This window comes from Triturus cristatus, chromosome 9, assembly GCF_964204655.1.
Source record: "Triturus cristatus chromosome 9, aTriCri1.1, whole genome shotgun sequence".
In the NCBI taxonomy this organism is placed as follows: Eukaryota; Metazoa; Chordata; class Amphibia; order Caudata; family Salamandridae; genus Triturus; species Triturus cristatus.
The window spans coordinates 444,152,152-444,176,072 of record NC_140592.1 but is presented as its reverse complement, the minus strand read 5'-3'; the positions used below and the strand labels follow the sequence as shown (position 1 = coordinate 444,176,072).

Sequence of the window (23,921 nt, the reverse complement as noted above, 5' to 3'; positions counted from 1 at the left end):
CCCACACCCAACTGTTTGGTGGGTATACTGAGTCATTCTTTTGTCTATGTGTCCTGTTCTTGATCAGGACCCCACTCAAACGATATTGCTAAAATCATGCTTTGTATAATACTACAAACTGTGTGATCCCTCAATTGTTCGATCTCTCTCACCCCTTCTGTGTGTCCATCTCTACATAAAACGTAGACATACTCACAAGGGTTTACGAAAATTTTTCTAAACCCGGGGCTGCGGGGGCGGGTACTCTTGTAGTCACACTCTGCATAAAACAGACTTAGTCAGTGTCTCCAACCAAAAGACACACTTATACACCACAGAGACTCTTATTTCGGAATCGCCTCTTTAAAAAAGACGAGATCAACTGCGTAATTCAGGTGCCTGCCATGTCCTACTTTGTTCCGGGTGGTGGTCGAAGGCATGTAAAACCAACTCGCCCGTAATCAAAGTGTTTGCGGTTTTTTCAACCCCACCCTGGCTCTCCTTTCGAGCGCTCAAAGCCCTTAACTAAATTCGAATGGACCGTTACTTATACTCGCGCTTCAAAAAATCAATCAACACTTACTACTCCAAAGAGGCACCCGATCCTTTTTCCCTCCGTCAGTCCTCTGCCGATACATTACGCTCCTCTCGTGTCCTATTTAAACACAGTGGAGCCTTGTTTCCGTGTGGCGGCTGTTAATCACGCCCCTTCTCCTCATTGGCCAAGCCCATCGCTGTATTCCCTGACATAGAAAGAGGCCTTCTGTGTACTCTCTCGCCTGGTTGTTCTCAAGGCGGCCATCTTTAAATTTCACCACGCAAAGTAGTTTGCAACTGCAAATTAGTTAGCAACAATGGTAACCAACAAGGTATTTCTCTCGGTTATAAAGGAATGTCGGGGGAGGGTTTTTATATGCTCTTATTTTATTCATACTCGTGAGCATTAAGCTTGTCATGTCCTCATCCTGTGTGAAATAACAGTGTATTTAGAGACTGAAATTTTATTATCTTCTAAATTTCCTTCAACACAGCCAGTACAGATCTTATAATCATTACATTATATCCGGTCTTATTTTATGATACCATACAACTGGAACCAAGGAATTCCATCATTTAATACAGCGATGGGCTTGGCCAATGAGGAGAAGGGGCGTGATTAACAGCCGCCACAAGGAAACAAGGCTCCACTGTGTTTAAATAGGACACGAGAGGAGCGTAATGTATCGGCAGAGGACTGACGGAGGGAAAAAGGATCGGGTGCCTCTTTGGAGTAGTAAGTGTTGATTGATTTTTTGAAGCGCGAGTATAAGTAACGGTCCATTCGAATTTAGTTAAGGGCTTTGAGCGCTCGAAAGGAGAGCCAGGGTGGGGTTGAAAAAACCGCAAACACTTTGATTACGTGCGAGTTGGTTTTACATGCCTTCGACCACCGCCCGGAACAAAGTAGGACATGGCAGGCACCTGAATTACGCAGTTGATCTCGTCTTTTTTAAAGAGGCGATTCCGAAATAAGAGTCTCTGTGGTGTATAAGTGTGTCTTTTGGTTGGAGACACTGACTAAGTCTGTTTTATGCAGAGTGTGACTACAAGAGTACCCGCCCCCGCAGCCCCGGGTTTAGAAAATTTTTCGTAAACCCTTGTGAGTATGTCTACGTTTTATGTAGAGATGGACACACAGAAGGGGTGAGAGAGATCGAACAATTGAGGGATCACACAGTTTGTAGTATTATACAAAGCATGGTTTTAGCAATATCGTTTGAGTGGGGTCCTGATCAAGAACAGGACACATAGACAAAAGAATGACTCGGTATACCCACCAAACAGTTGGGTGTGGGGGTGTCTGTGTGCAAGTGTTTCCCACATTGTATCACTGGGTGCGCTGGTTAATGGGCTGTAGTGTGATAACATGGTTCGCATATGATGGATGCGTGGGACATAGCATGATGTTTCATTTTTAATATGAAGTTTAGAGGGAATGACTATCCATTGTTTTCCTCTTCCTCCTAGATATGTTCCTCCTCTTGGAATTTCCTAAAAGAGCGAGATGGGCATATTGTCCTAAACACCCAAGGTAATAAGTACTTGACAAGGGGTACTACATAGGGACCAACACCCTGACGAATGCCAGAGTGACCCTTCTGGGCACACGAGTAGCTGGCAGAAACATGTTGGTTTTAGCAGGGGGATTATAGGGTCGTTACCTGCCCTAGAGACCCCATACGTTTCATTTTAACCCTGCCAGAGATTGACACGAATAAAGTACCAAAGTCAACCCCTAGACAGTTTTAATTTCTTTCTGCTTTCCTTGGTCCCTTGATTTTGAGAGACTATCTGTTGTCTTTCTTTTTGAATAGCACAAAATTGTGTTTATTCTACCTTTTCTGTCTTTTATACTTTACCCTCACCACCACTTTTTTCATCATTCACTCTCTAAAAAAATTGCGCTCCACCAAAGGTGTTGGTCTGCACCTTGGTGTATGATGCGGCCCAATGATGAAGCATGACACTCTCGGGTGTGTGAGGGCAGTATTATAAAATCTATTGATTTTCCCACTTTCTGCATCCTTGATTGCAAGATTTGCTTTTTTCTGTTATCCTTTGTCTCTGTTGAGTGTGATTAAGTGCAAAATTTATACCAGCAGCCCACGGCCAAGATTTTGTTAAATGGCGTATTGACAGGGAGCTTCAAAATTAAGAGAGGGAAAAGACAGGGGCGTCCCCTGTCCCCTCTTCTTTTTGATTTTTAAATGGAACCACTTTTGACAAGTTAAGAACTGATGATAAGATCATACCTATACACTACCTTCGGACACATAGTAAAATTGCAATATATGCAGATGATCTCGTAGTCTATACTTCTGATCCAACGCAAACACTGTCAAGGATAGAACTGACCACTGAATTCGGTGTATTGTCTGGATATTTAGTCAATATATCGAAAATGGAAGTAATGTGCTGGAACATGGTAGGTTGGGGTGGTAGAGTTTGTTCTGAGATTAAATATCTGGGGATAACAATTGTTGATAAAATTGATGAGATCTCTTCTCGTAACTTGAAGTGAGTGATGGAGGAGGTAGATAGGAATCTAGCCAGGTGGAAGAACCTACCATTGTCATTATACGGGAGGGTCAATTTAATAAAAATGTCTGTTCTGCCAAAATTAACTACCTTCGGACACATAGTAAAATTGCAATATATGCAGATGATCTCGTAGTCTATACTTCTGATCCAACGCAAACACTGTCAAGGATAGAACTGACCACTGAATTCGGTGTATTGTCTGGATATTTAGTCAATATATCGAAAATGGAAGTAATGTGCTGGAACATGGTAGGTTGGGGGGTTAAGTTTGTTCTGAGATTAAATATCTGGGGATAACAATTGTTGATAAAATTGATGAGATCTCTTCTCGTAACTTGAAGCGAGTGATGGAGGAGGCAGATAGGAATCTAGCCAGGTGGAAGAACCTACCATTGTCAATATTCGGGAGGGTCAATTTAATAAAAATGTCTGTTCTGTCAAAATTAACCTACCTTTTTAACTGCATACCACTTAGTTTCCCTAAGGATGAAATTAAAAAATACAAGGTAAGATATCTAGTTTTATTTGGGCTTCCCGGGGGGTACGGCTCTCCTGGAAAAAACTTAGAAGCTGTGTTAAGAAGTGGGGGCTGGCATTACCAGACCTTAGACTGTATTGTATTTTCTTTTCCAATTAAAGAATATTCGCATGTTTGCGGGAGAACCTGAGAACACTACATGGGGCCTAATATTGGGTGAAATGACTAAAGAAGTGGGGGGAGCCTATTTATATAAATTTGGAGCCCAAAAATATTTTTAAAAAGTAAGGCTAAAGGTTTTGAAAGCGGCCATAAGTCTTTGTCTTGCAGTGAGATGGACCTTAAAGATTGGCTACTACTCTGGTTTTGCCCCAAAATTGGAATCCTCGGGGACACCAGAATGTTTGAACGACACCCTGAGCCTGCCTCTAAAGCAGGCAGGAATTATAAAATGGGGAGATCTAATAACAGCAGGCGGATTGGTTCCATGGGAGGTCCTGAACATTAAGACAGGTAACAGGCTTTCTAGGTTCAAATATCTGCAGCTTACTTCGTGGGCTGAGGCTGCAGGGGAGGAAGTTGGGGGCAATTGGGAATTTGAGGCCTTGTTACAGGATTCAGGATAGAAAGCTAAAGAAGTAGCAATTTGGTACGGATATTTCTTGGAGGCAGAGGAAGAGAAAATGAAGGGTTTATCAAGGTCTGGACAGATGTTCTGCAGGAGGGTAGTGTGTAAAATCTTTGTGGATTGACTCCGTGAAACTACTCTATGCCACAGTAACACCAGCAAATTTTAAACGGCACCATATTTTTGTTATCCATAGACTGTAACGGACACCACAAAGATTATCCAAATTTGTGCTACAGCCGGTACCAAGATGTAAAAAATGCAACTACCCAAAGGCAAATGATGTACACATTTTCTTTACACGTGCAGAGTTAAAAGAATTTTGGATGTCCGTGGAAAACAGCATAAGAGCTATCCTAGGAGAAAATATAATCTTGACCGAAACATTGGTACTCCTAGGAGTGGACTATGTATCCCAACAGGCTCTAAACTACAAGCAACATGGTTTATTGTTCTATTTGATACTCCTGGCCAGGCGGGAGATTGGTAAACATTGACTTGATCCCCAACCTCTGAACCCAATTACCTGGCTAAACGTGGTTAAATGGACATGCAGATTAGATACTAAAGCGTCCACAAGTAGATCTGCAGAAGTGTGGCAGGCTTTTTTGAATTGGTCAGGTTGAAAAGTAAGTAATTGGATCATGAATTCAGAAAATGAGTCCAATGATTACATCAAGCCATGGATCGGGCGGTATGGAGGTTGTTATCCCCACTCCCCATTCCCAGCATTGGTAGATTGGGCCGTGGAAAGTGCTGTCCGAAACTGCTTGGACCATAGAAGGATCGAGGGTGTTTACAATTGGCCCAGAATGCAGTAGCCATGGTGTAAAGAGGACACATAATTAAAAAAAATATATATTTTGTAAGTGTAATTCTAAAACAGTTTGTGCCCCACTTAACAAGATAAATTAGAAACCCATATATTTGAAGCTTGAAGATACTGCAAATTTCTAGTTATATGAAAAATCTTCTGCTTGTTAATTACCTTATTTAGCTCACCTCTTCCATGCTTTACTATGTGAGTTTAAGATTTTCCATTGTATAGTGGCATTTTTTTTATTAACACTTTGCATTGCAAGAAAATCTACAGAACATAAGTATGATACATATTTAACGTTTTTTTTAAAGTTACCTTTTTAAAGATTTTGCGAACATGTAAAGTATGCCATTTAACGTTGAAAGTCCTCGCGCTGGTGTTTTGTTGATGAATTCAAACTCCATAATCAGGAATAGGAGTAACCAGGTAGGAGACTGAAATAACAGATTTTTTTTTGTTTTATTTACTTTCAAATAAGATTTGAATTTGTTTGAAGTAAAATGTATTGCTGGTTTGTATAAAAATGTACTTACAAAACCACTAGGTGGCACTGTCTCCTTTAGCAAAACTTTTCAGCAGCTAACTCTTAACACCATCTGGTGCTCTTCAGTAGCATACAGCAACTGAACGTAAAATGGTGGACAGCTTTCTTTGATATATTTTTTTAAGATGTTTATTTTTTATTACTAAAATATGTTTCGGATTGCTTTAAAAAAAAATGACACATGACAGAAAGTTTGTGTTTTTTTACATATTTATTTATCAAAAAACATTACCCGTATTCAAACCATGTCATTTTAGATTGGGAAGCCTCCTTTCACTTTCAGACAGAAAGGTAGGACTGTCAGACTTTCTCCTCACAGTCTCAGCACGTCCGTATCAACCAACCTTAAGATGCAAGCTGCAGCTGATTCAGCGTTGAGCTACCAGAACTTGACATGATTGACGCAGTATGTTTAAAATTAATTTCAAACACATTGTTCAATTGCAGGAAATTACAGGCAAATTTTAATGTAATGGCGCTTGTGAAAAAAATGTTTGTTGCAATTGAACGCAGGATACTTGCTGTATGGTTGTGAAGACATCGTTGTTCGCGTTATCTGAAAAACGTGTTCATGATTCAGACATGCGGGGAACTAGTACTGTGTTGATGATAAAAAAAACATTGTTGTTCAGGTTGTCGGCAAAAAGCATTCCATGATTCAGTCATAAGGTGAACTAGTATTGGTGCTGTAAAGACATCATTGTTCAGGATGTCGGCAAAACATGTTCCGTGATTCCGACATAAATTCACCAATAAGAGTTTGCATTAATGATTCACCAATGTTCGTGATGACGTTGATAGTTGCGATGTCCCTGCGACGGTACATGGGGGGCTTCGCTGGCGGTTGCGGTGTCACGTGAATATCATGCGCGGTTAAAAAAATTAATTTCCGACATTTGCGACACATAACTTGTGTCAATTACTCCCCCATTTCTCAACCATGGGGTCAGAGTATCTCCACCCTGGTCCCTTATGTGGGCTTTCACACACATGTTCAGCCCCGGGAACTGTTCCCGATCGATAAAATGGCGGCTGCATCTTTCTATTCAGGTTGCAACCAGCCAATCAGAGTATTCCCGTTGGCGAGTGCATTCGAGATTCATAGCAAAACCACAGGGAAAATATCCGCAGCCAGAGATATCACTATAATTTTAAACTTACATTTCTCAAAGCTTACTGAATGGATTTACAACAAAAAAGCAAAAGGCAAATTTGGTGCCTAAAGGTATTAAGGTAGAAATTAACATTACGAAAGCAACCTTAATTCACGCCCGAAATACTCAGTCCCCATTGCATGGATAACCCCCAAACTTTACCAATCAATAGTACCCACCATGACGCTTTTTTGGCAAAATTTCATGCAGATTGGTCAAACAACACCAAAGTTATAGCCAAGTCAAGAAACGCTTTCCCTATAGAAACCAGGTCCTATATAACTACCTACTGGCAATCGACAGTACTTAATATATATACATACATAAATATGTATCTATATCTATCTATCTATCTATCTATCTATCTATCTATCTATCTATCTATCTATCTATCTATCTATCTATCTATCTATCTATCTATCTATCTATCTATCTATCTATCTATCTATCTATCTATCTATCTATCTATCTATCTATCTATCTATCTATCTATCTATCTATCTATCTCTCTCTCTATATATATATATATATATATATATATATATATATATATATATTACCTACTGGCAGTCGCCAGTAAGTAGTTATAGTTAGGACCTATTTTCCATAGAAAATCCACAACATTCTATTTGGAATAACGTTGGCGTCGATTGATGAATCTTCGCGACATTTTCCAAACTTTTGGCCAGCTCCGGTCCGCTCCTATCCTGAAAATTTCATGGTGATTCGTCAAGAGGGGGCCGAGAATCAAAGGGGGGTCCCAAAACGCGTTTTTCCCATGCATTTTCCCATAGGACCTGTTGACGCAGCTACAGCCCGAAGTGCTGAACGGAATTACACCAAATTTGGCAAAGAGGTAGTCCTCAGTTCAGACTCGTGCCTTTTGCTTAAATGGTGTAAAATAAAATCACATATATATCTGGGCGGAGCATGACCACACATCTCATCGTGAGATCTGATTGGCTGTCAGCACTTCATCCAAGAAGTGTTGGCAGCCATCTTGGGACCAATATAAATGATAGCACCTCATTAAAAAGCATTGCAGTTAATAGAAGGTTTTAAGACTTTAGTTACATTATAAATCATTTGTTGATGGTACCATACCAATTTTAGGAATTGTGGTGTGTTCTAAGGTGATTTTACCATGTGAAAAAGCCTTCTGCTGTGATATCATGAATCATGTTTGAGAGAAAACTATTTTCTCACGCTTTTCCCACAGAGGTTTGGAAGGTGATCTATAAGCTAAACTGAGAGCATATTTTCTGTAAATTCACATTATCTTTCTCAGTCATGTGAGAATGAAGTCTGACATTCTCAGTAAAACATGTACATTCAACAAGGGCAGAGACTGTCAGTTGATTCCTTTGTGTTCTACTGCAGCTTCCCAGAGTGTTCTAAAGAACAACTAGAGCGCTAACAATCCTACTTATGACAAATATATGGCACACCTGAAGCCATCTTGGTTGGAATAAAGTGGTAACTCTTAAAACATTTAATTTAAAAAGGAACAAAATGAGGGGGTTCATTTTGCCACAGAAAGTATGATTAGTGCTGCAGAAATAAAAATTAGGGCACATTTTGAGTGACTTCTCAAATCCTCGTCTATTTCATTAAAAAAATCTGACATGCAGACTGAAACATGCACTTTCAATACCAGCAGCAGACTTCCCTGGTGAGCAGTAGCTTTACTACAGTGATCTAATAAGCAACTAGAGTGCTAACATTCTGAATTTATGGCAAATGTGTGACACATCTGAATGCCTTCTTGATGGAATCAAAGTAAAAAACTGAAAGTATTTCCTACTGAGGAGACTGTAGTAAATGAGGAAATTAGGAAACATCATAACAAATAAGTCTCCCAAAATGGCCACCAGAGACAAAAGTGCCCAAATGTAGCCCAAATATCACCCAGATGTAGCCCAAGTATAGCCCAATGACAGAATGTCCCAGAGTGTTCTAACGAACAACTAGAGCGCTTACAGTCTTACTTATGACAAAAGTATGGCACACCTGAAGCTAACTTGATTGGAATAAAGTGGTAACACTTAAAACATTTAATTTACAAAGGAACAAAATGAGGGGGTTAATTTTGCCATAGAAATTATGATTAGTGCTGCAGAAAGAAAAATTAGGGCACATTTTGACTTCTCAAATCCTCTTCTATTTCATAAAAAAATTAGGACATGCAGACTGAAACATGCACTTTGAATACCAGCAGCAGACTTCCCTGGTGAGCAGTAGCTTTACTACAGTGATCTAATGAGCAACTAGAGTGCTAACGTTCAGAATTTATGGCAAATGTGTGACACATCTGAATGCCTTCTTGATGGAACCAAAGTAAAAAACTGAAAGTATTTCCTACTGGGGAGACTGCAGTAAATGAGGAAATTAGGAAACTTCATAACAAATAAATCTCCCAAGATGGCCACCAGAGACAAAAGAGCCCAAATGTAGCCCAAATATCACCCAGATGTAGCCCAAGTATAGCCCAATGACAGAATGTCCCAGAGTGTTCTAACGAACAACTAGAGCGCTAGCAGTCTTACTTATGACAAAAGTATGGCACACCTGAAGCTATCTTGATTGGAATAAAGTGGTAATACTTAAAACATTTAATTTACAAAGGAATACAACGAGGGGGTTCATTTTGCCATAGAAATTATGATTAGTTCTGCAGAAAGAAAAATTAGGGCACATTTTGACTTCTCAAATCCTCTTCTATTTCATAAAAAAATTCTGACATGCAGACTGAAACATGCACTTTGAATACCAGCAGCAGACTTCCATGGTGTGCAGTAGTTTTACTACAGTGATCTAATGAGCAACTAGAGTGCTAACATTCAGAATGTATGGCAAATGTGTGACAAATCTGAATGCCTTCTTGATGGAACCAAAATAAAAAAACTGAAAGTATTCCCACTGAGGAGACTGCAGTAAATGAGGAAATTAGGAAACTTCATAACAAATAAATCTCCCAAGACGGCCACCAGAGACAAAAGAGCCTAAATGTAGCCCAAATATCACCCAGATGTAGCCCAATGACAGAAGTGTGCAAAACACTTATTTTTTTGTGTATTTGCAGTTTTATATAGTGCAGACTTGTCAGGTATTGGAGTGCTTTACATGAGCATTGGTTACATCACACAAGATCAAATTCATTTTGGTTGTAGACATGGGGAGATTAAGTGATTTGACCAGAATCACAGAATGTTGAGCTGAAGCAGAAACTTCAACCTGGTTCCCCAGTTGCAAAGTCTGCAGCTCTGAAAGTAATACCACATCCTCTCCCCTAGGTGCAACATTTAATCAAGTGGTCAACTGGATAAAAAACATAAAGATTACACATAATTTAAAAGTTCTTTGTCGCTATTTGAAAACTCAGAAAATATGCCCTAATTTTAGTTTTTTAGAGCACTAACCATAATTTTGATGCAAATAAGACCCTCTCATATATGTAATTTCTAAAGAAAATACTCTAGGTAATACAGTTTTGATTACATCAAGATGACGTCAGGCGTTCCACACTTTTGTAATAGATATAGAATGTTAGCAATCTAGTTGTTCATTGGGATACTGTTGAGAGGCAGAGGCCAGTGGCACAGACTCTGAAAATTGAAGGCAGGTAGGAGAGTGCAGATGCAACAATTTGACCACACTGGGCAGGCAGGAAGGGCAGTGGCAGCACAACAGACTATGGAGGGCAGTGGAAAGGGGGGCAGGGGCAACAAACCAACAATACAGGACTGGCAAGAGAGGCTGTGGCAATATAATAGACTATTGTGGGCAGAAGGAAGAGTCAGTGGTAGTACAACCATACATGCCAACAGACCAGTTTCAGCCAGGAAACGTCCAATGTTTTTAAGCTCAAATGGGCTTTATTTGATCTGTCTCCTATCTACAATCTCCTTTTTTTCAATGTAACTCAAAGGGGAAAATCAATACCCCAGTTTTTTTTCAAAATCTCCCTCTTACCAAGTTCAAAATGTTCGCAAGTATGGTACATTGGATCATGGTAGGCAGGAGGAATTGGGGTAGGGACATGGACTTGGATAACAGAGGACAGGAGGGACATGGAGAGGTGCACCAAACTGACCCTACAGGGCAGGCATCAGGGTTTGCAGCAGCACAATACACCACACAGTGCATGCAGGACTGGAGTGCAGCACAACAATCTATTGAAAGCAATAGGGAGGGACAGGACCATGCACATGGACAACAGATAACAGAGGGGAAAGAGGCAATGGTAGCTAGCTGACCATAATGGACAGACAAGAGAGAAACCTGCAGCATAACAGTCCATAAAGGGCAGGAGGGACGGATCAGGGGCATAACAATGGAACAGACAAGCCAGGAGAGGGGGAATAGGGGTCTGCACATGGAAACAGAGGGCTGGGGGCAAGGGGGCAGGGCAGGAGCAGCAAGATGACCATGGAGGTCAGGCAGGATGGGCACTAGAAACAAGACACACCATGGAGAGCAACAATGAGACTATGATGGCATACACACAGACCATGGAGGGGAGGTGGGAGGGGGTCAGGGGCAGCTAGTTGACCACACAGGGAAGGTGGGAGGGGCCATGGCAGCACAGAATAGCATGCATGGCAAGCGGGAGGGTTAGTGGCAGTACAATGGCTATGATGGTCATGAAGGAGGGTGCAGGGGCATGCACAGACTACCATGGAGGACAGAAGGGAGGGTCAGGACCAGGGCACAGACAAGAGAGTTCAGGGGAAGGGGCCTCACAACAGACTGCGTGGGGCAGGCAGGAGGAGCAGTTGCAGCACAACAGACCAGGGAGGGCAGAAGGGTGTGGCAGTAAAATGGACCATGGAGGACAGGGGGAAGGGGATAGGGGCATGGCATGTGGACGGGCAGTGTGGAGGTGGCAAGGACAGGTTACAGTCATCTGACAATGCTAGGCAGGTGGGAGGGGAGTGGCAGCTCAACAGAACACTCAGAGTAGATAGGAGTGGCAGGTCCATGGAACATGGTGGGCAAAAAGGATGGAGCAGGGGCATGCACAAAGACATCAGAGGGCAGGGGGAAGGAGAATAGGGGCCGCAAGCTAAGCACAGAGGCTAAGCAGGAGGTCAATGATGGACCATAGAATTGGGCAATGGAGGGCAGGAGGAGTGGACTGGTATATCATGCTAAATGGAGGGCAGTGGCAGCACATCAGACCATGCATGGCAGGAGGGAGAAGGCTAGTCCATGGATTCAGACAACAGAGGATAGGGAGGAGGTGGATGGGGCAGCAATCTAACTGTTCAGAGAAGGTGGGTATTAGGAACTTTATTGTTTTTAAAATGTGTGTTTGTGCGAACTACTTAAAATATCAACAAGTATGCAGCATAATCTCACTTTTATTCAGGAAGAAGAGGACGTGTGTGACTGTGAATCCAGGCTCACTTGGCAGAAACACCCCCTGACCCTCCACCCCCATCGCAAAATGTAATGCCCGTGGAAAGGGTAGGTGGACGCAGTGTTATATAGAACATAGTCCTGAGAGCACGATTGAAAATGAAAACTAGATATAGTATATGGTATAAAGTATGCACCAAAAAGTGTGATATAAGATGAACCGGGGCGTGAAATATAATATGCAATACATTGTGCGCAGTGACAGATTCATTGGAGAGCGCGAGATAGCACAGGCACTAGCGCGTGCTATGCGATATGCGCCTTGGAGTGTAATATGCACAGGGCAGTATTGTGTAACCTAACTAGTCTCTAAAGTTGTAATATAAAATATGTGCTGGGGAGTGTAACGTTGCATATGCACTGTGACAAAGATATGGATCCCAGATTGTATTATGTATGGCATAGCGCTGTGCGTTATAACATAGGCATCGAGGAAGGCACGTTAGATGGGGCAATATAACCCATGCGAAGGCAATTGTGGCATGACATATACATGGGGTGGTGTTACAGTGCACATGGGCTAGAGAGTGTCATAGCATACGCACTAGCTGGTGGAATACAACACAGAGGTGTGAGGCACTCGACGGGCACTGGTGGGTGTAACACAGCATTGGGCTCAGCCAGGAGCACGCTGTGACTCTCAAGTGAGGTTCGTCTCCTTTCCAGAGAGTAAAATAAAAAGTATTACACATCCGGCGGTGGATTTGTGGTGTTTTATTAACCGTGAGGGGGGTTTCTTGCATAGTTTGGTCGAATTTTTGTCGAATCCCCTTTGAATGGCTTGGTGTGCGTGTATATTAAAAGTGCCCGTCAATAGCTACCCATGTTTGTATAAATAAACAACAAGGGTGTCTACATGGAGAGTACCCACCGGCGGGGGCGCCGGGATTAGGCAGAGGTAGGGTGTCAGACACGTCAGAGCTTCACTAGCAGAGTAAATACATTCCATGTGGATTCATTCTATGCATAGCCGCCTTTTAATGAATATCACGCAAATCGTCATGGTGATAGGTACATACGGTTTGTCCAGCATGTCCTAGGTTTTTCTATAAATATATATATTTTTTAAAATAATAAAAAACAAAGGCCGGCCCCGGGGGCTGGGGTCCCCGGGGCCATAAGTGGCCTGAGGAGGGGTTCAACGCAGCCCCCTCCTAAAGAATAAAAAACAAAAAAAGGCCATGACCCAGGGGTTGTGGTCCCCGGGGCCGATTAAGGCCTTGGGAGGGCCAAATTTATTTTTTTCAACAAAAAAAATTAGGGTGCAGGCCCTGGGGGATGGGGTTCCCAGGGCCAGTAAATTAGAAAAAGAAGGGGGCCACACAGCCCTCCTTCTTAAAAAAATAAAATAAATAAAAGACCGGCATCGCGCCGGCGGCCACGCCACCTCCTTGCAACACTCTGCAAACGCGCCCCCTGGCCAGTTGTAAGTTGGGGAATTAATTCCCCTTCAATACTGAGGGTCGCTGAGGGCCAACTAGCCCAACAGGTATCTCCAGTATGTGCCAGGGAGCTGCGTTGCAGACAGGTGTTCTTAGGCCACGCCTCTTTTTACACCTCTATGCAACGCAGCTCTGTGGCACCTACTGGAGGTACCTAGTGGGCTAGTTTGACCCTAGGGACCCTTAGGATTCAAGGGGACTTAATCTCTCTACTTAGAACGACCACAGGGCGCGTTTACACAGTCGTGAAGGGAGGGGACGGGGCCTGAGGTGACGTGTGCAAACACGCCCTGTGGCAGGTTTTAAGTTGGGGAAACAATTCCCTTTCAACTAGCCCACCAGGTGCTTCCAGTAAGCGCCACTGCTCTGCGTTGCAGAGAGGTGGTGCAGGCCGTGCCCCTTTTTACACCTCTCTGCAATGGTGCCTACTGGATGTACCTAGTGGGCTATTTTGCCCGTAGGGATCCTCAGGATTCAATGGGACTTAATCTCCCAACTTCAAAAACGGCCACAGGGCATGTTTACACAGTGGGCAAGGGAGGGGACGGGGCCTGATGTGACGTGTGCAAACACGCCCTATGGCACTTTTTAAGTTGGTGAAATAATTCCCGTTCAATCCTGAGGGCCCCTGGTGGCTAACTAGCCCACCAGGTGATTCCAGTAAGCGCCACTGAGCTGCGTTGCAGAGAGGTGGTCCAGGCCGTGCCACTTTTTACACCTCTCTGCAACGCAGCTCTGTGGCGCTTACTGGAGGTACCTAGTGGGCTAGTTGGACCCTAGGGACCATCAGCATTCAAATGAACTTAATCTCCCGACTAAAAACGGCCACAGGGCGTGTTTACACAGTGGTGAAGGGAGGGGACGGGGCCTAAGTTAACGTGTGCAAACGCGCCCTGTGGCGCGTTTTAAGAGGTAGTTTTAATCCCCTGCCCTATTATATTCTAGGGACTTACAGAGGAGGCCATGCTGATCACAGGGGGACCCCAACGCATAGTGTCCCCTAGTGTATGTAGGTGTTTTCACTGTATTCTGAGTGTCTTTTAACATAGCACTGGCTCTCGGACTGGTTAGTCAGACTCAGTTACCACCAGTATCCGTCTGAAAAAGTTGAGGGCACAGGATGATTTTGCAACAAGGCTTCTTTCTGCTCTTCTGTTTGTTCTTTCTGCACGTTATCCTTCTTCCTGCACTTTTCTTCGTCTTTGAGGACTTCTGTTGCTTCTTTCTGCATTTCTTTTTTTTCTTTCTATGCGTTTTTTCTTCTTTCTTCACATGTCCTATCTCTGTAGGCATACTTAGAAATTACCATTTAAAAAACCTTTGAAATTCACTGAAAAAACCATAGGTTTCAGGCACGTTATAGTTAGGAATTAGCATTTAAAAAACCTTAGAAATTCACTGAAAAAAACATAGGTTTCAGGGGCGTTATAGTTAGCTGGACTTTTCACTCATACAAAACCATTGAAATTCCCCTGTTATAGTTAGTTCCGCTAACTATAACTCGCGCGCACGCAATGCAGTGCTGATTACGTCACATATTATATCACTCATGACATGGTCAGTGACATCACTCATGACACCACTGATGACATCTCAAATGACATCACTGATGACATCATCCTTGTGACAGAGTGGTAGACCTCCTCTCACCCTAATATAACCTTTGATACAAACATTCAAAAATAGTGACTGAAATTTTCAAAAAAAATGGACATACCAATACCAATTACAACAACCTCTTCAATAATTCTAAGATCCACATACACATCCTCTCATTCACCAACAGTCCTATACAGTCACTCATACATGTACTCACTCATCATATGTACTCATACACCTATACATCCTGTTACACAATGCCACACATCCATAGAGTTACTCACACACATAGTCACTCATGCTAATAAAGAATCAATCATCCATTTAGACACTTATATACCCATTTATTTTTCCATCGACCTTGAGATATACATATATAAAACATATGTAATTTTCAGAAAAACACACATTCACTGGATGATGTCATCAGTGATGTCATCAGTGATGTCATTTGAGATGTCATCAGTGATGTCATGCGTGATGTCACTGACCATGTCATGAGTGATGTAATATGTGACGTCATCAGCAGTGCATTGCGTGCGCGCGAGTTATAGTTAGCGGAACTAACTATAACGGGGGAATTTCAATGGTTTTGTACGAGTGAAAAGTCCAGCTAACTATATCGCCCCTGAAACCTATGGTTTTTTCGGTGAATATATATATATATATATATATATATATATAACAAGATTCGTCTCCAACTTCCACGTCTCCTCGGAAAGACGAACACAGACCCAAAATTAGTGCAGAAGTTTTTATTTCGTATCACCCAGCACTGCCGCCATTACGCGTTTCGGCCTGCAAAGAGGCCTTGATCATATATATATATATTATCTACTGGCGGTCGCCAGTAGATAGTTATAGTTAGGACCACGTTTCCATAGGAAATCCTCAACATTCCATTTGGAATAACTTTGGCGCCGGTCGACGAATCCTCGCGAAATTTTCAAAATAGGTGGGGCGCTATGCTCCGCTCCTACCCTGAAAGTCTCGGGGGGATTCGTCAAGCGGGGGCTGAGAGAAAAGGGGGGTCCCAAAACGCTTTTTTCCCATGCAATTTTCCATAGGACTTTTAGACACAGCTACAGACCGAACGGCTGAACAGAGTTACTTGAAATTTGGCAGAGAGGTAGTCTACAGGTCAAGGAAGTGCCTTTTGTAGGTTTGGTGTAAATCTGTTCAGTAGATCCTGAGAAAATAGCCTTTAAATCAATATATATATCTGTGGTAGCTTACGGTGCGCTTACCGTGCGCTTACGGTAAGCTTACCGTACGCGTACGGTGCCGTGCGCGAGCGCGATTCTGCTTGGCTGTTAGATCTTAGTAAACATTCGAATCGGTCGAAACCAGGAAGCGGCGGCCGCCATTTTCTATCTCGCACTCTGAGGGGGAGGAGGAAAAACAAAGGCAAAAAACATGTAAAGGGGCTGTTTAGACTGCTCCCAACCACACAGCCATGATGAAGATGTCCCCTAAGAACCCCCAAGGCAAAAAATGCAATTTTAATTTTTTTTGAAAAATCGCCGATTACGCTTACGGTAAAAAAAATGTAAAAAAAAAAAATTATCCACACTCTCCACACCCCGTGTGCAAATGGTGCCAGAAGTGCACCATTTGTGCATGGCATATAAACGTAATTAAAAATTCAAACATTACCTTTCACAACGAAGCGCATAATATGTCCTCCATGTGCGCACGGTGCGCGAAGCGCATCGTGCGTACATGGCCCATCCAGCGTAACGTGGGCACGCGGTGCGCGTAGCACACCACGTGCCCACCGTGCGTGCACGGCACTAACTGCGTAAAGTGGGTGCTCACTGTGCGCGCACGGTGCGCGAAGAGCACCGTGCGCGCACGGAACGAACTGCATTAAGTGGGCGCGCACGCCAAGAATGGCGTAAAGTAACTTAGCATTTAAAAAAACGTACAAATTCATTGAAAAAACCATAGGTTTCACACACGTTATAGTTAGGAATTAGCATTTAAAAAACCTTGCAAATTCTCATTTTACTGATAAAAAACCATTGAAATTCCCCCGTTATAGTTAGTGCAGGCAAATATAACTCACGCGACCGCAATCCTCTGCTGATGACATATGTGTCTTTATGAAAAAAAAATATTTGTAATATATGTATAGCTAAAATTTAATGGAAGAAGACATGGGCAAATAAGTGTCTAAATACAGTATTAGCATCAGCAGAGGATTGCGGTCGCGCGAGTTATAGTTGCCTGCACTAACTATAACGGGGGAATTTCAATGGTTTTTTATCAGTAAAATGTCCAGCTAACTATAACATGTGTAAAACCTATGGTTTTTTCAGTGAATATATATATATATATATTCACTTAAAAAACCATAGGTTTCACACATGTTATAGTTAGTAGGACATTTCACTCGTGAATAACCAATGAAATTCCCCCATTATAGTTAGTGCAGGCAACTATAACTCACGCGACCGCAATCCTCTGCTGATGACGTCAGATATTACATCACTGATGACATATGTGTTTTTCTCAAAAAAAATATTTGTAATATATGTATAGCTAAAAATTAATGGAAGAAGACATGGGTAAATAAGTGTCTAAATACAGTGATGTAATATCTGACGTCATCAGCAGAGGATTGCGGTCGCGTGAGTTATAGTTGCCTGCACTAACTATAACGGGGGAATTTCATTGGTTTTTCACGAGTGAAATGTCCTACTAACTATAACATGTGTGAAACCTATGGTTTTTGAAGTGAATTTGCAAGGTTTTTTAAATGCTAATTCCTAACTATAACGTGTGTGAAACCTATGGTTTTTTCAGTGAATATATTATATATATATATATATATATATTCACTGAAAAAACCATAGGTTTCACACACGTTATAGTTAGGAATTAGCATTTAAAAAACCTTGCAAATTTAGAGAAAAAACCATAGGTTTCACACACGTTATAGTTAGCTGGACATTTCACTCGTAAAAAACCAATGAAATTTCCCCGTTATAGTTAGTTAAGCTAACTATAACTCGCGCACCCGCAATGCACTGCTGATGACGTCACATATTACATCACTCATGACATGGTCAGTGACATCACTCATGACATCACTGATGACATCTCAAATGACATCACTGATGACATCATCCAGTGAATGTGTGTTTTTCTGAAAATTAAATATGTTTAATATATGTATATCTCAAGGTCGATGGAAGAATAAATGAGTATATAAGTGTCTAAATGGATGATTTGTTTTTGAAAAATTGATTGTATTACTGACTGATTAAGTGTATCTTTTTGAATACATGGCTAAGTGAGTAATGTTTAAATGTGTAAATACCTGTATCAGTCTCTCACTTTGTGTATAAGTGTCTGCATGGGTTGGTGAGTAGCTACATGGGTGTTTATATAGGTTATTATTCGTTTTTTTGAGTCTCAGTATGAGTGTCTGAGTGTCTGCATGGTTCGGTGGGGGGTATTACATAGTGCATAGATGCATGAATGAGTGACTCACTGTTTGTATGTGTTGAAGACAGCATGTGTGCAGGACTGTATGGGTGGATGAGTGTGTGTATGGGTGTGTTAGTGAGTGAATGGCTGTCTCAATAGTGTCTTTATGAGTAACTACATATGTTTTAAACTAGTATATGTGACTATTGGGTGCCGATCACGATCCGGTAAAAAATGTCCCCGTACGACTCGTATCGGGTCTTTTTACCGTACGAATCGTACAAGTGCCGTACGAACTGGCAATCACGATTCGCATGGTAAAAAGTCCATACGAACCGCACTGGGAATATTTCCCCACACGTCCTCGGGTCGGAAAATGTGTCCGACACGTCCTCGTACGATTCACCGTACAAACGTGAAAGGTGAACTCCGACCGGGGAATCACGATCCATCCCGGGCGTCCGAATGTACAACCGTATGGTGAAAAGACCGTCCGCACCGAACTCCCATAACAACCATGGAGACGTCCAAACAGGTGCCCGGTACGTGCCGTACCCCCCCCAGCCCCCGTAGGTACGCGCCGACCCCCCCCCAGCCCCCGTAGGTACGCGCCGACCCCCCCCCCAGCCCCCGTAGGTACGCGCCGCCCCCCCCCCAGCCCCCGTAGGTACGCGCCGACCCCCCCCCAGCCCCCGTAGGTACGCGCCGACCCCCCCCCCAGCCCCCGTAGGTACGCGCCGACCCCCAGCGCGTACACACCGTACATACACGGGTGGGGGTACGACTCGAGCGTACACGGGGGGTTCGACTCGAACGTACACAGGGGAGTACGCACCGTACATACACGGGGGGGTTCGACTCGAGCGTACACGGGGGGGGTACGCACCGTACATACACGGGTGGGGGTACGACTCGAGCGTACACGGGGGGGTACGCACCGTACACGGGTGTACACACAGGGGGGGTCGGCGCGTACCTACGGGGGCTGGGGGGGGGGTCGGCGCGTACCTACGGGGGCTGGGGGGGGTCGGCGCGTACCTACGGGGGCTGGGGGGGGGTCGGCGCGTACCTACGGGGGCTGGGGGGGGGTCGGCACGTACCTACGGGGGCTGGAGGGGGGTCGGCGCGTACCGGGCCACCTACTCTGGTCGATTCGCGCCGTACTTCGCTTTTGCGGCACTTTTTGGGTGCCGTGAAAATATTGCCATCCGGACTGCTGTCGGTTCGAATCGTAATTCCTGGTTCGTGAAACTCTGCCTGAAAGCGTCCCGACGTCACGTCGCAGCATTCCCGGATCACATTCGTATGTATATTTTCGTCGGTCGGTGTTTTTTACGATTCGTACGGAAATGGTGTTTCCGTGCGAATCGTAATTCCATGTTTGTAAAGTTTTACAACCGGGTACGAGTCGGACGGGGAATTCGCTCCGACCGACGGTTCGTACGCGGTTTTTAACGGATCGTAATCGGCACCTTGGTGTATATAAGTGAGTATATGTGAGAGTGAGAGATTGAAAGAGTTCCTGTATGAATAAGTATGTGTTTCTATAAGTGATTGTTTAAAAGACTAAGTATGTGTAAGTTTCTGTAGAAGTAAGTGTGGTGGTGTGTGTATAACTGTATATGCAAGTAAATGTATGTTTGATTCTTTATTAGTATGAGTGACTATGTGTGTGAGTAACTCTATGGATGAGTGGCATTGTGTTACAGGATGTATAGGTGTATGAGTACATATGATGTGTGAGTACACGTATGAGTGACTGTACAGGACTGTTGGTGAATGAGTGGATGTTTATGAGGATCTTAGAATTATTGAAGAGGTTGTTGTAATTGGTATTGGTATGTCCATTTTTTTTGAAAATTTCAGTCTCTATTTTTGAATGTTAGTATCAAAGGTTATATTAGGGTGAGAGGAGGTCTACCACTCTGTCACAAGGATGATGTCATCAGTGATGTCATTTGAGATGTCATCAGTGATGTCATGAGTGATGTCACTGACCATGTCATGAGTGATGTAATATGTGACGTCATCAGCAGTGCATTGCGGGCGCGCGAGTTATAGTTAGCTTAAGTAACTATAACGGGGAAATTTCATTGGTTTTTTACGAGTGAAATGTCCAGCTAACTATAATGTGTGTGAAACCTATGGTTTTTTCTCTGAATTTGCAAGGTTTTTTAAATGCTAATTGCTAACTATAACGTGTGTGAAACCTATGGTTTTTTCAGTGAATTTGCAAGGTTTTTTAAATGCTAATTCCTAACTATAACGTGTGTGAAACCTATGGTTTTTTCAGTGAATTTGCAAGGTTTTTTAAATGCTAATTTCTAACTATAACGTGTGTGAAACCCATGGTTTTTTCAGTGAATTTGTATGGTTTTTTAAATGCTAATTCTTACCTATAACATATGTGATTCCCATAGTTTTTTTATTTATTTTGTATGATTTTTTTATTATAAATTCTTATATTAAATGTGTTTTTTTTTTTAAAAAACAAGTTTTTTTTAATCTTTTTATTCTCTTAAAATACTATGTTTTTTTTAAAAAAAATCTACAATATATCAATTTTTCTCTTTTTTTTTACCAAACAGGTAAGATATATTAGTATAACATAGAAAATATATATATTTTTTTTTTGTTTTTTTTTAGTGCGCGTACGGTAAGCGTACGGTAAGCGTACGGTTTACGCAATGTTCGTAATTTATCTACTCTGTTTGCGTATAGTTACGCAATTTGCGTAGCCATGCGTACTGCGCGTGGGGTGCGTAGGCGTGTACGCTACACGCGCATGTTACGCGGAAGTGTTGTGGAGTGACTGTTTTGCGCATGTGCGCGAGCGCGTGTCTTTTTTACGCGCATGCGTACTTTTACCGTAAGCGCACCGTAAGCGCACCGTAAGCGTAACGTACGCGCACGGTGGGTCATGTGATCATGAAACACAACTTTTGATTGGTTGAAACTACTTTCAGTTCTAGAACTCTCCTACACCACACCCATTCCCCTCATTTCTGCTTGTGATCCCTTAGGAGAAGGAGCTGACTTGTCTTTGTGATACGATGGCAGACCAGCACTCTTCTACTGAGAGTGAGGCTAGCAGCACCACCATCAGGCAGAGAAAGAGGAAACAGAAGAGCTCTTTCATATGGGAGTATTTCAGTTTTCCAGAGGGTGAGAAAAAAGTCAATGCTGCCTTGGTGACTTGCAAGCTGTGCCAGCGTGTACTTTCGCGAGGTGATCCCAACAAGAAGTATTCCTTCGGGAATCACACTATGTTGAGACACCTTCACGATGTACACCCTAGGACACATGCTAGACATACTAGGGGCAACCCTTCAGTAAGTCAACCAAGCACATCCACAGCAGCTCAGCCGAGTTCTTCTTCGGAAACTCCGCAGAGCCCTTCATCTGTGGGGGCAGATTCACCTTTTTCTGTTCCTCTGGAAACGAACCCTCGGTTTGGTAGGGTTACTATGTGGTGTTCATTTTGCCATGGTCTAATTGTTCATAGGGAGACCAGTCTTCCCCTCATTAACAACAAAATAGACCAGCACATATGTCCAACCAGCTAATGTTCCCATACTTCCTTTCCTCTGTCCCTGCATGAACACAACGGCTCTTTTAAGAGCCAACCCCTTACCTTACGGTAAGCGTACTTTTTTTTTTTTTTTTTTTAAAAACACTAAAAATCAATTACCACATCTCAAGATCCTTGAGGAATTAATAACTAAATACTAAAAATCTTTTTGAGATAAACTGGAGGAAAGGGACCATCTAATTTCTCACTTACCTGACCCACCCAACAATTTAATTTTTAATTAAAATGGAATTGAAATTACTTGAAAAAATGGTTGGTTTTTTTTGAAAATTTTCTTTCACAATCTGAAAAAAAAGAAAAAAGTATTAATATTTAATAAATCAATATATAACACAGTACACGTATTTACATATTTTTCCCAAAAAATGTTTTGCCTTTTTTTTGCTGTTTTCAGAATATATTGCATTTCACTATAAATTGTGAAAGCAATTGCATTCATCATTTAGCAGCGGGCAAAAAAAAATAACAATCTCAAAGATTGTTTTAAAAAAGCCCACAATCTCTTTTTACTTAAACATAACATTATAGAAATGCATAATATTCTAAAAAAATATCATCTAATATCAATAATTATTTCTTTAAAATACCGTCTGACAATTTTGTTTCAGAAGTATAATCACAAAAATATTATATCTCAAATAACTCCAGAATACATCTGGTTCCATGTCCTTTAGGCCAAATAGTAATTTTAAAATTCTTTTTTGATTAAATTTCCAATGGTAATCCAATAAAATTCTAAAGTTTAAATTGTACAGATCTTACTGATTCTCTCTAATATTTTGGTTTCCGAAAGATTAATTAATAATTAAATAAGTCCACAATACAATTGTTTACCTTTCCTCATGGCCAAATAGTAATTTTAAAAATCTTTTTTGAATAAATTTCCAATGGCAATCCAATAACATTCCAAAATTTAAATTGTGCAGATGTTACCGATTTTGTCTAAATTTTTGGTTTTCGAAAGTTTCATTAAAAATGTAAAAAGTCCACATTACAATTGGTTACCTTTCCATTAGGCCAAATGATAATTTGAAAAATCATTTTTTTTGAAAATTCCAATGGTAATCCAATAAAATGGAAAAATTGTTTTGTACAGATCTTGCCAAGTCTCTCTAAAATTTTGGTTTCAGGAAGATTAGATAGGAATTTGCTAAATCAAAAGGCAAACGTTGCTTGAAAATCAATTGGGAATCATTACACAGTGTCCAGCCTTTTTCACATTTAAGATAAACTGTGTAATGTCCAGAAGTAACAGTAGGTCCTTCATGGAAAATTATTGCAACTGTTACAAAAGTTTTTCCTGAAATTGATAATTGCTGTCCTGTAAACTTCTTTATTAAAGTATCCAATTTTGAACCATCAGCTCTACATCGTTGCATCATTAACATTACATACTGTCCGTATTCCTTTAAAATTAACGTTGAAAACATTTCAGATTGACACTCACCGCATTCCATGTTATGATTAGTATCTTTAACTAATTTAGCAAAAGTGACTGTTTTACTTTCTGGCAATGTTAAATAAATAAACCTTTCAGAATCAACATTAGAGCCACATGTATTGTAACAGTTTTCACAACTATGTTCCCATTTATAAGAGACACCAAACATATTTTCAATGGGAACCCCTTCTTCTTCCAGTACCTGAAGAAAAAACATCAAGAATTCCTGTGCGTCTTGCTGTACATTTTGAGAAAACTGTGTTCGTCCTGAACATACATCTAAAAGTTTTCTAATTTCAGTAGCACT

General features: G+C 41.8%; 1 protein-coding gene across 4 annotated transcripts in view; it reads right to left on the bottom strand.

Annotated features, from left to right (window-relative positions):
- The window catches only part of LOC146798109 (cytochrome P450 2F3-like), a 767,041-nt gene that overhangs the window by 408,149 nt on the left and 334,971 nt on the right, over window positions 1-23,921 (bottom strand). Inside the window, exon 2 of one of the 4 annotated variants that reach the window (XM_085625325.1) lies at window positions 5,302-5,420. The exons of the other annotated variants lie outside the window; for them this stretch is intronic. The gene's annotated coding sequence lies outside the window, so the exon portion shown is untranslated. The remainder of the gene's footprint in view (window positions 1-5,301; window positions 5,421-23,921) is intronic. 4 annotated transcript variants of the gene reach the window in all.